Raw genomic sequence first — 13,022 nt, forward strand, 5'->3', positions numbered from 1 at the left:
ATCTGACTTACATAAAATAGCAATCACAGCAGTCTTCAAGGATGCTGGGGCTACGTTCACAAATTTGTTCCTCACTGTTATGGTAGAAGATGTGTTTTGGCCATTCCATATGTGGATCTGTGGGTCTAACCTGATAAATCCACTCTAATATGCCAACTTCCCTAAGTCTTTGGATACCTTCTTCTACAGTATACCAAGGCATGTCGGGGACTTTGACTTGATTTAGTGTAAAAAAAAACTCATTGCAATCAAGTTGATTCTGACTCATAGTGACCCTACAGGGCAGAATAGAACTGCCCCACAGGGTTTCCGAGGATTGGCCTTTGGATTCCAACTGCCGACCTTTCGGTTAGCAGCCGAGCTCTTAACACCGAGCCACCAGGGGTCAGATTTAGTGTAGTCCACCACTTAATCCATGCTTCTAAATGCAACTAAATAAACTATTAGATCCTTTTCCAACCTTTCAAGCTGAAACTTTGAATGCAGTATCTGTATTTACTGGCCCGATATCAATAAACTCAGACTAACCCAACTTTATGTCCCTTGCATCGTTATCCCACACCCTTAATAGCCATTCCCACACATATTCCCCAGGTTTCTTTTTGTACATACTAGAAAACTCAAGCAGTTCATTTGGTGTATAGGGTACCTTCTCCTGGGTCACACTTTCTACTTCACCTTTTGGGGCTTGCTGGGACTTAAGTATAGTTATCGGTCTAAAAGAAAAAATAGGTGGTAGGGATGGGTCCTGGGGACATTCGGCAATGTCTTATACGGAATTTGCCCCAGATAATGCCCCAGGTGATGACTCAGAGGTGCTTCAGACACAGCTGGGTTAATCTCATCAGATGGGGGTGGAGGAGCTAAATGTTTTACTGGAGAGTGTGGTTTAGCAGACAAACATGGAGTAAATGCTTTAGATGAAATAGGAGGGCCAGTTTAGTTGGCAGGACTGATTCAACAGAATTTAGGGGCTCAGTGTCCCCAGTTCCTGATTATTTGCCCATATGCCCCCATCCCAACATTCATTATCCCATTTCTTCCCACTTTAACTTCAGACACCATTCGAGATTGGAAATCCAATTGGCATTGTAATTCAACCACTCTTACAATAAGACTCTGGGTTTGATTTCCACCAATATCAGTTCTGTTACTACAACAAATAAAGCTTTTTTTCAGGGTACAACTGGCAATATTGAGGTCATTTACGCAGTGCTTGAGCTGTGATTCTGAAGCCCTGAGCCCATCTCTTTCTTTTACGGCTTTGTCTAGTGCAATCAGGACCAATCAACTAGTTTCATTATGCTTTTCATTCTGACAAAATAGTAGAAAAGTAGCAAACACGCAATCACCTAGAGCCTCACCTCTCATGGATGCTTGATCTACTGGTGGTAAAATTTTGTCTATTTCTATTGCTATCTCATGACATGGATTAGCAGTACCCTCTTTACTGCAGGAAGCAGAGACATCAATATCTTTAAAACTAATCAGACTTGAGAACCAATTTAGAAAACTCATCTTTACAATTTTGTTTTTCTAGAATCAGCACACGTTTGGTACCAAATGTCTTGGGCTGGGTTCTCGAGAGAAGCAAAACCAGTGTAGCATCTGTATATGTGTGTGGGTATATATATACAGTATCGTTAATATCACATGCAAATAAACTTTTGCTGAAGATCATTCAAAAGTGGTTGCAGCAGTGCATTGACAGGAAATTGCCAAAAATTCAAGCTGGATTCAGAAGAGGATGTGGAATGAAGGATATCATTGGTGATGTCAGATGAATCCTGGCTGAAAGCAGAGACTACCAGAAAGATGTTTGTCTGTGTTTTATTGGCTATGCAAAGGCATTCAACTACGTGGATAATAACAAATTATGGATAACGTTGAGAAGAATGGGAATTCTATAATGCTTAATTGTGCTCCTGAGGAACCTGTATGTAGGTCAAGAGGAAGTCGTTCAAACAGAACAAGGGGATACTGCATGGTTTAAAGTCAGGAAAGGTGTGCATCAGGATTGTATCCTTTTGCCATACTTATTTAATCCGTGGAGCCCTGGTGGCACAGCGATTAAAAGCCTGGCTGCGAACCAAAAGTTCAGTAATTCAAATCCACCACCTGCTCCTTGGAAACCCTATGGGGCAGTTCTACTCTACCATATAAGGTCACTATGAGTTGGAATCGATTTGAGAGCAATTTTTTTTTTTTTTTTGTATTCAATCTCTACGCTGAGCAAATAATCTGAAAAGCTGTAGTGTGTGAAGGAGAACACAGCATCAGGATTGGAGGAAGACTCATTAACAACCCCAGTTATGCAGATGACACTACCTTGCTTGCTGAAAGGAAGAGGACTTAAAGCCCTTACTGATGAAGATCAAAGACCACAGCCTTCAGTATGGATTACACCTCAACATAAGGAAAACAAAAATCCTCACAACTAGACCAATAAGCAACATCATGATAAATGGAGAAAAGAGTGAAGTTGTCAAGAATTTCATTTTACTTGGACTCACAGTCAAAGCCCATGGAAGCAGCAGTCAAGAAGTCAAACAACCCCTTGCATCGGGCAAATCTGCTGCAAAAGACTTCTTTAAAGTGTTGAAAAACAATGATGTCACCTTGAAGACTAAGGTGCGCCTAACCCAAGCCATGGTGCTTTCAGTCACCTCATATGCATGCAAAAGTTGGACAATAAATAAGGAAGATCAAAGAATTTATTCCTTTGAATTACAGTGTTGGTGAAGAATACTGAATATACCATGGACTGCCAGAAAAATGAACAAGTCTGTCTTGGAAGAAATACAGCCAGAATGCTCCTTGGAAGCAAGGATTGCGAGATTTCATCTAGCATATTTTGGATATGTTATCAAGAGGAATCAGTTACTGGAGAAGGACATCATGCTTGGTAAAGTAGAGGGTCAGTGAAAAAGAGGAAGACCCTCAAAGCAATGGATTGATCTGGGGGCTGCAACAAAGGGCTCAACCATAACAATGATCATAGGGATGGCTCAGGACAGGGCAGCGTTTCATTCTGTTGTACATTGGGTTGCTATGAATCGGAATCAACTTGACAGCACCTAACAACAACAACACACATGTATACAAGTCAGTTCCATGGTATGAATATATATGTGTATATATATATGCATGGAAACCCTGGTGGCATAGTGGTTAAGTGCTATAGCTGCTAACCAAGAGGTCAGGAGTTCAAATTTGCCAGGCTCTCCTTGGAAACTCTATGGGGCAGTTCTACTCTGTTGTGTAGGGTTGCTATGAGTCAGAATCGACTCGGTGGCAGTGGGTTTGGTTTTTGTTTTTGTTTTTTTGTATATATGTATATATGACACTGGAAGCTTTGCCACGGGTATTTCAAATACCAGCAGGGTAACTCGTGGTGAACAGGTTTTTCAGAGCTTCCAGACTAAGGCAGACTAGGAAGAAGGAACTTCTGAAAAAAATTGGCAGTGAAAACCTTATGAATAGCAGTGGAATGTTGTCTGATATAGTGCTAGAAGATAAGCCCCTCAGGTTGGAAGGCACTCAGAATACAACCTGGGAAGAGTTGCCTCCTTAGAGTCAACCTTTATACCATAGATGGAGTCCATCTTTTGGGACCTTTATTTGCTGATGTGGTACAATTCCAAATGAGAAGAAACAGCTGCAAACATCCATTAATAATCAGAACATAGCATGTACAAAGTATGAATCTAGGAAAATTGGAAGTCATCAAAAATGAAATGGAATGCATAAAGATCAATATCCTAGGCATTAGTGACCCGAAATGGACTGGTATTGGCCATTTTGAAACAGGCAATCATATGATATACTATGACGGGAATGACAAATTGAAGAGGAAAGACATGTTCATTGTCAAAAAGAACACTTCAAGGCCTATCCTGAAATACAGCACTGTCACTGATAGGATAATATCCATATACCTACAAGGAAGACCTGTTAATATGACTACTATTCAAATTTATGCACCAACCACTAAGGCCAAAGACGAGGAAATTGAAGATTTTTTTTTTTTTTTTTACCAACTTCTGCAGTCTGAAACTGATCAAACATGCAGTCAAGATGCATTGATAATTACTAGTGACTAGAATTTTAAAGCTGATGTCTTAGTCATCTAATGCTGCTATAACAGAAATACCACAAGTGGATGGCTTTAACAAAGAGAAGTATACTCTCTCACAGTCCAGTAGGCGAAAAGTCTGAATTCAGGGCGTCAGCTCCAGGGGAAGGCTTTCTCTCTCTGTTGGCTCAGGAGGAAGGTCCTTGCCATTAGTCTTCCCTTGGACTGGGAGCATCTCAGCACAGGAACCTCTGGTCCAAAGGATGCACTCTGCTCTCGGCGCTGCTTTCTTGGTGGTATGAGTTCCTGCTGTCTCCCTGTTCACTTCTCTCCTTTATATCTCAAAAGAGATTGGCTTAAGACACTACCTAATCTTGTAGACCTCATCAATATAACTGCCACTAACCCATCTTATTACATCAGTGTAATAGGATTTACAACACATAGGGAAGTCATATCAGAAGATAAAATGGTAGACAATCACACAAACAAGGGAAACATGACCTAGTCAAGTTGACAGATGTTTTGGGGGGACACAATTCAATCCATGATAGATGGAAACAAAGAAGTGTTGGTAGTTGGAAAATATGGCCTTGGTGATATAAATGGCACTGGAGATCACGTGACAGAATTTTATAAGACCAATCTCCTTATTGCAAATATATTTTTTCAACAACATAAACAGCAGCTATACACATGGACCTCACCAGATGGGAAACACAGAAATCAAATTGACTACATCTGTGGAAAGACATGATGGAAAAGCTCAATATCATCAGTCGGAATAAGTCCATGGGCCAAGTGTGGAAAAGACCATCAACTCCTTGTATGCAAGTTCAAGTTGAAGCACAAGAAAATTAGAACAAATTCAAAACAGCCAAAATACAAACTTCAGTTTATCCCACCTGAATTTGGAGACCATCTCAAGAACAGATTTGATGCACTGGACGCTATTGACCAAAGACCAGAAAAATTGTGGTAAGACATCAAGGACATCATACATGAAGAAAGTGAAAGGTCATTTAAAAGACAGGAAAGAAAGAAAAGACCAAAATGGATGTCAGAAGAGACTTGGAAACTTGCTTTTGATCATAGAGTGAATGGAAGAAATGATGAAGTAAAAAAGCTGAACAGAAGATTTCAAAGGGCAGCTCAAGAAGATAAAGTATTATAATGAAATGTGCAAAGACCTGGAGTTAGAAAACCAAAAGTGAAGAACATGCTCCACATTTCTCGAGCTGAAAGAACTGAAGAAAAAATGCAAGACTTGAGTTGCAATTTTGAAGGATTCTTTGGGCAAAATATTGAATGACACAGGAAGCATCAAAGGTAGATGGAAGGAATACACAGTCACTGTATCAAAAGGAATTGGTCAAAGTTCAACCATTTCAGAAGGCAGAATATGATCAAGAACTGATGGTACTGAAGGAAGAAGTCCAAACTGCACTGAACCAAAACCCATTGCCATGGAGTCAATTCTGACTTACAGTGACCCTATAAGACAGAGTAGAACTACCTCTCAGGGTTTCCAAGTAGCATCTGGTGGATTCGACCTACCGACATTTTGGTTAGCAGCCAAGCTCTTAACCACCAGGGCTCCAAGCTACACTGAAGGCACTGGCAAAAAACAAGGCTTCAGGATTTGATGGAATACCAATTGAGATGTATCAACAAATGAATGCTGCATTAGAGGTTCTCACTCATCTATGCCAAGGAATTTGGAAGACAGCTACCTGGTCAACTGACTGGAAGAGAAAATGTTGAAATTGTGAAGGATTTCATTTTATCTGGATCCAGAATTAACTCCCATAGAAGCAGCAGTCAAGAAATCAAATGATGCATTTCATCGGGCAAATCTGCTGCAAAAGACCTCTTTAAAGTGTTAAAAAGCAAAGCTGTCACCTTGAGGACTAAAGTGTGCCTGACCCAACCCATGGTATTTTCAATCGCCTTAATACATATGAAACCTGAACAGTGAATAAAGAAGACTGAAGAATAATTGATGCCTTTGTATTATGGTGTTGATGAAAAATATTGAATATACCACAGACTGCCACAAGAATGAACAAATCTGTCTAGGAAGAAGTACAGCCAGAATGCCCCTTAGTCAGGAAGATGGTGAGACTTAGGGACTAGTTCCTGAGAAGGACATCATTCTTGGTAAAGTAAAGGGTCAGCAAAAAAAGAGGAAGACCCTAAATGAGATCAATTGCAACAATAGGCTCAAACGTAGCAACAATTGAAAGGATGGTGCAGGACTGGGCAGTGTTTTGTTCTGTTGTACATAGGGTCGTTATGAGTTGGAACCAACTCCGTGGCACCTAACAACATAAAGAGAAATGAAGTCCTCATGCATGCTGTAATGTGGATGAACCTTGGAAACATACTGAATGAAATGAGTCAGTTATAAAAGGACAAATATTGTATGACCCCACTCAAATAAAATATATAGAATAGGCAACTGTATCAAGCCAAAGGTTTTTTTTTTTTTTTTTAACTGTATTTGTTACAACCTTTTGACACGGCAGGTGATCTGGGCATTACATTTCCACTCACAAGCTTAGTGGGGTTATTTTTCAAGCTACCCTCGCAATAGCCTGTTGTTGGTAGGTACCATAGAGTCAGTTCTGACTCATAGTGACCCTATGTACAACAGAACAAAACACTGCCCTGTCCAGTGCCATCCCCACAATAGTTGCTATGCTTGAGTCCATTGTTGCAGCCACTGTGTCAATCCATCTCATTGAGGGTCTTCCTCTCCTTCACCAAGAATAATGTCCTTTTCTAGGGACTGGTCCCTCCTCATAATATGCCCAAAGTATGTGAGGCGAAGTCTTGCCATCCTTGCTTCTAATGAGCATTCCGGCTGTACTTCTTCCAAGTCAGATTGGTTCATTCTTCTGGCAGTCCATGGTATATTCAGCATTCTTTGCCAGCACCATGTTTCAAAGGTCTTCCTTATTCATTGTCCAGCTTTCACACACATTTGAGGTGATGGAAAACACCTTGGCTGGGGTCAGGTGCATCTTAGTCCTGAAGTTGACATCTTCGCTTTTTAACTTTAAAGAGAGCTTTTGCAGTAGATTTACCCAATGCAATGCATCTTTTGGTTTCTTGACTGCTGCTTCCATGGGTGTTGATTGTGGATTCAAGTAAAATGAAAGCCTTGACAACTTCAAGCTTTTCTCTGCTTATCATGATGTTGTTTATTGGTCCAGTTGTGAGGATTTTTTCTTTATTTTGCTGTGTAATCCATACTGAAGGCTGTGGTCTTTGATCTTCATCAGTAAGTGCTTCAAGTCCTCTTCACTTTTGGCAAGCAAGGTTGTATTACCTGCATATCTTGGGTTGTTAATGAGTCCTCCTCCAATCCTGAAGGCACATCCTTCTTCATACAGTCCAGCTTCTTGAATTATTTGCTCAGCACACAGATTAAATAAGTATGGAGAAAGGATACAACCTTGATGCACATCTTTCCCAACTTTAAACCACACAGTGTCTCCTTGTTCTTTTCAAATGACTGCCTCTTGGTCTATATACAGGTCCCACAACAGCCAAATTAAGTGTTCTGGAATTTCCATTCTTCTCAATGTTATCCATAATTTGTTATGATCCACACAGTCAAATGCTTTTGCATAGTCAATAAAACACAGGTAAACATCCTTCTGGTATTCTCTTCTTCCAGCGAAGACCCATCTGACATCAGCAATGATATCCCTTGTTCCACATCCTCTTCTGAATCCAGCTTGACTTTCTGGGAGTTCCCTGTTGAATGTACTGCTGCAACTGCTTTTGAATGACCTTCAGCAAAATTTTACTTGTGTGTGATATTAATAATACTTTTCAACAATTTCCTTATTTTGTTGGATCTCCTTCCTTCGGAATGGGTACAAATATGGATCTGTTTCAGTTGGTTGACAACAAACTGCCTTCAGTGCAATTTGAACCTCTTGTTCGGGACCATCTGTTCTTGATCTTATGCTACCTCCTGAAACGGTTGAAGGTTGATCAATTATTTTTGGTACAGTGACTCTTTGTAATTCTTCCATCTTCTTTTGATGCTTCCTGTGTGGCTTAATATATTCCCCATAGAATTCTTTAAAATTGCGACTCGAGGCTTGAACTTTTTCATTTCTTTCAGCTTGAGAAATGTGAAGCGTGTTCATCCCTTTTTGTTTTCTTCTTCAGGTCTTTGCACATTTCATTATAATACTTTACCTCAGGAAGAGCTTAGTCGACTTCTTCCATGCCTAGGTAGGTACATAACTTTGCTACTCTAATTCATACTTTCTTCTTTGGAAAACAAGCCCTTTGAGTTGGTTCAGTGTAGCATACTAACATCTAGAGACCTAGTACACTCACAGTTGGTAACTACAGGGGATGGAAGGCTTAAAAATAAGATACTAGAAGGTGAAACTCAAGTTATTTTAACAAAGATTTTTCTTTTAAACATCAAGGTATATCTCAAGACTTCAGTGACAAAAAATTTCATTAACTAAGGAATCTGCCTAATAGCTAAACATTTTAGGCCACTGAGTTAACATTAGGTTACATACACCCTACAAAAAACATTACCTCGATCTGTTAAATAAGGTAATGTTAAACTAGAAGAAAACTACTAGCTCTGCTTTAGTGCCTAAAGTATCACAGTATCACAGTTAGCAGTAGAAAGAAATCTTAATCTTCCTCTTATTGTCATGCCATACAGATTTTTAAGAGATTAACAAAAATAAAGAAAAAAATCCTTGAAAATATATTATCAGAGTGAATGAGGATAAAGTATGAAATACATGTACAAGTGATCCCTCAGGCAGAGCTCAGGAGACTTCTTCCATGCACGATGTGCCATCATCTCCTTCGAGGGGTGACATTTCTTCAGTGACAGCAGCGCTGGTATTGTCAGTAGGACCATCTTCATCAATACCCGGACCAAGTTTGATCATCCTGTAGATCTTGTCAACATGTGTCTGGGGATCTTCTAAATTAAAGCCAGAAGACAGGAGTGTGGTTTTGTAGAGTAAGATAAGCAGATCCTTCACAGAGTTATCATTCTTGCCAGCCTCAGCCTTTTGCTCAGTAATGGAATGGTCACTGTTTATCTTCAGGTGTTTCTTTGCTGCCATATAGCCCATTGTTTAGTTGTCCCTTAGGGCTTGAGCCTTCATGATTCTTTCCATGTTTGCCTTCCAGCCATATGTGCTTGTGACAATGCAGCAAGGGGACGTGATGAATCAGTTTGACACTACCACCTTTTCAACTTTTTTCTCCAAGATGTCTTTCATGATTTTGCAGAGATTTTCAAACTCTGTTTTTTTCTCTTCCTGTTCTTTTTTTTTTTTTTCTCCTCTTCTGGAATTTCCAAGCCCTCTTTGGTGACTGACACTAAAGTCTTTCTTTCAGATTCCTTCAACTCGTAGACACAGTACTCATCAATGGGCTTGATCATATAGATCACTTCTAAGCCATGCTTCTGGAGACTTTTCACAAAGACCAAGTTAGCAACTTGGTCCTTGGTTTCATCAGTGATGTAGTATATGTGTTTCTGGTTTTCCTTCATTCTGGTGCAATAGTCCTTGAAAGAAACCATCTCATCCCCTGAAGAAGATGCGTAATATCTTAACAGCTCTGAAAGCTTCTTCCTATTGAGAGTCTTCATGTATTCCAAGCTTAATGTTTTTAGAGAACTGCTCATAAAATTTTTGTAGTTCTCTTTATCTTCCACCAGTTCAGTGAAGAGCTCTAAGCACTTTTTGACCAAATTTTTTCTGACAGCTTTTAAAATTTTGCTTTGTTGCAACATCTTATGGGAAATATTTAGAGGGAGATCTTCAGAGTCCACCATGCCTGTGATGAAATTCAGGTATTCAGAGATTAGCTTCTCACAGATATCTATGTTAAAAATTCTGCGTATGTACAATTTAATGTTATTCTTTTTCTTTCTGTTTTCAAATAGGTCAAAGGGAGCATGTCTTCGGACAAAGAGACCAAAAACCAAACCCGTTGCCATAGAGTCAATTCCGACTCATAGAGACCTTATAGGGCAGAGTAGAACTGCCTCATAGGGTCTTCAAGGAATGAATGGTGGATTTAAACTGCTGACCTTTTAATCAGCAGCCAAACTCTTAACTACTTCACCACCAGGGCTCCTCTGACCTTCAACTGAGAAATGCTTCACGGCCAAGTGATTTTCCCAGTCACTGGCCAAGCTCTCACAGAATTCTCCGTATTCTTCATTGGTAATATTGTCAGGATTTCTGATCCAAGTGGCTTTGTTTTGTTGAGTACCTCTTGGTCGATGTACTATTCCTTTATCTCCTTTTTCTTCTTCTTGTCACCATCCTTCTTTTTTTCTTTTTCTTCATCAGAACCAACATCTATTTCAGGATTGTCATCAGACTCCATCTCTTCTTTTTCTCCCATTTCTTCAGCCTCATCATCACTCACTTCTTTATCTCATTTTTTCTCCACAAAAGGAATAATTGGATCACCAATAAATTGAGAATTTTTCTTCACTATCTCCTTCATTCTTTTTTCCTTCATGTACTCAGTTTGGTCTTCTTTCAAATGTAGGATAACCTTTGATCCATGACCCATAGGTTCACTTGTGTCCATCCTAACTGTGAACAACCCTCCTGCTGAAGACTCTCACACACGCTGCTCATCATCTTTGTGTTTGGCGATCACAGTCACTTTCTCAGCAACTGAGTGTGCAGAATAAAACCCCATCTCAAACTGGCCAATCATGGAGATGTCTGTGCCAGCCTAAAAGCTTCCATAAACACTTTGGTGATCCCAATTCCAGTGTCCACAATCATGAGGTTTCAATCTTGCTTGTTTCGAATGAGATTAATATGCAGCTCTTGCCCAGACTCTAGTTTACTGGGATGTGTAAAGTTTCATATCTGATTTTGTCCGGAACATCTGATGAAATTGAAATAAGCTTACTCAGAAAGATCTCTTTCTTCGAGTAGAAAATATTGATGATTGTCATGAATTGAATTGTGTCCCCCAAAAATATGTGTATCAGTTTGGCTAGGCCATGATTCCCAGTATGGTGTGATTATCCACCATTTTGTCATCTGACCTGATTTTCCTTTGTGTTGTAAATCCTACCTCTATGACGTTAATGAGGTGGGATAGGTGGCAGTTATGTTAATAAGCAGGGCTCAATCTACAAGACTGGATCGTGTCTTGAATCAATCTCTTTTGAGATATAAAAGAGAGAAACCAACAGAGAAACAGAGAGACCTCAAACCACCAAGAAAGCAGTGTGGGGAGCAGAGCGTGTCCTTTGGACCCAGAATTCCTGTGCAGAGAAGCTCCTAGTCCAGGAGGAGGTTATGAGAAGGATCTTTCTACAGAGGAGACAGAGGAAGAAAGCCTTCTCCTGGAGCTGTCGCCCTGAATTTGAACTTCTAGCCTACGAGGCTTTGAGAAAATAAATTTCTCTTTGTTAAAGCCATCCACTTGTATTTCTCTTACAGCCGCCCTACATAATTTAAGACAATGATCAAGGACATCAACCAAAAAATTTCGACCTGGAAGGCAAACGTCTCCACATCTTTCTTCTCCATGGCTTGTCTTGGCTCTGGGTCTCCTCAGGCATCTTGGAAAAAAGACCCGCAGCAGCACCAGGTCGCAGAAGCAACTCAACTCCAAAATTTATTAGTTGTTACTAGGGGTAGACAGGAAAGAGGGAGGGGGAAAGGAGGATTCAATGCTTAGGGGACATTGAGCTTTTGGTACCCATTGCCACTGAGTCAATTTTGACTCAAGACAACAGATTAGAGTTGCTCTGTAGGGTCTCCAAAGTTGTTATTTTTGGAAGCTGGCTGCCACATCTTTCAGAGCGGCTGGTGGATTTGAACCACCAGTCTTTCGGTTAGCAGCCAAGGGCTTAACCACTGCACCACCAGGGCTCCTTGAGCTTCTGTTAAGGGTGGTAGAAAAATTTGGGTGATGGTTGGACAAATGATGATCGTTATTAATGCCAATGAACTGTATATGCGAAGATTGTTGAAATGGCACATGTTTTGTTACTCATGTATTTACCACAATAAAAAGTATAAAACATGATTAATGGATTCATAGAATGTCAGAGCTACAGGGGAGACTAGGGGTCACTTAGTACAGCCCTCTATTTTAACAGAAGAAAAAACTGTAGCTCAGTAAAGTTGAATTATTTGCACTTAATAACAATAGCAATGAGGAAATGAAAAATGAAATAAAATGTTTCATAAAGATCTTTTTGAGTAAAGATCCAAAACATTAGGTAAAACTACTAATCATGTCAAAATATCTGGAATTTTTTTTTATGAGAGGCCTCTTTGATAAGGTAAGTACAGCACTTTTGACCAAAGACTTAAAACAGGTAAGGAAGTGAACCAAACATTTCCTGAGGGTCTAGTGTTCCCAGACAAAGCAAACAGCAAATGCAAAAGCCCTGAAGCAAAACTGTCCTTGGAATGGTCCACGAACAAGATCAATGTGGCTGAGCAGAGTGATCAAAAAGGGAAGTAGTCGAAGGTAAGGTCTTAGAAGTAATCAGGATCAGGGCCTTGTTTGACATTGTAGGAAATTTGGCTTTACTTAGAGTAAAATGAATAGCCAAAGGAGGGTTTTGAAGGGAGGAATGACACGATCCTACTTTTTTTTTAATGGGTTTTCTCTGACTGCTGTCTATAGGGGGCAGGGGTGGAAGCAAGAAAACCAACCAGGAGACTAATGCAATAATTGAGGTGAGACATGATGATGATTGGACCAAGGTGGTATGGGGCAGGTACTAAAAAATAGTTGTATTCTGAATATATTTCCAAAGTAGAGCCAACAGAGATTGGAAATGGGTTGTATAAAAAAGACATATGTGAAAAGTTGACACCATACTTATTTTGGATGGCGTTGTTATTTACTGAGATGGAAAAGATGGCAAGAGGAATAGATTTTTTTT

General features: G+C 39.9%; 1 pseudogene; it reads right to left on the reverse strand.

Annotated features, from left to right (window-relative positions):
- Positions 1–8,811: 8,811 nt before the first annotated feature.
- Positions 8,812–11,681, reverse strand: LOC100662878 (heat shock protein HSP 90-alpha-like; annotated as a pseudogene).
- Between the last annotated feature and the right edge of the window lie 1,341 nt (positions 11,682–13,022).

This window comes from Loxodonta africana, chromosome 15 (assembly GCF_030014295.1).
Source record: "Loxodonta africana isolate mLoxAfr1 chromosome 15, mLoxAfr1.hap2, whole genome shotgun sequence".
NCBI lineage: Eukaryota > Metazoa > Chordata > Mammalia > Proboscidea > Elephantidae > Loxodonta > Loxodonta africana.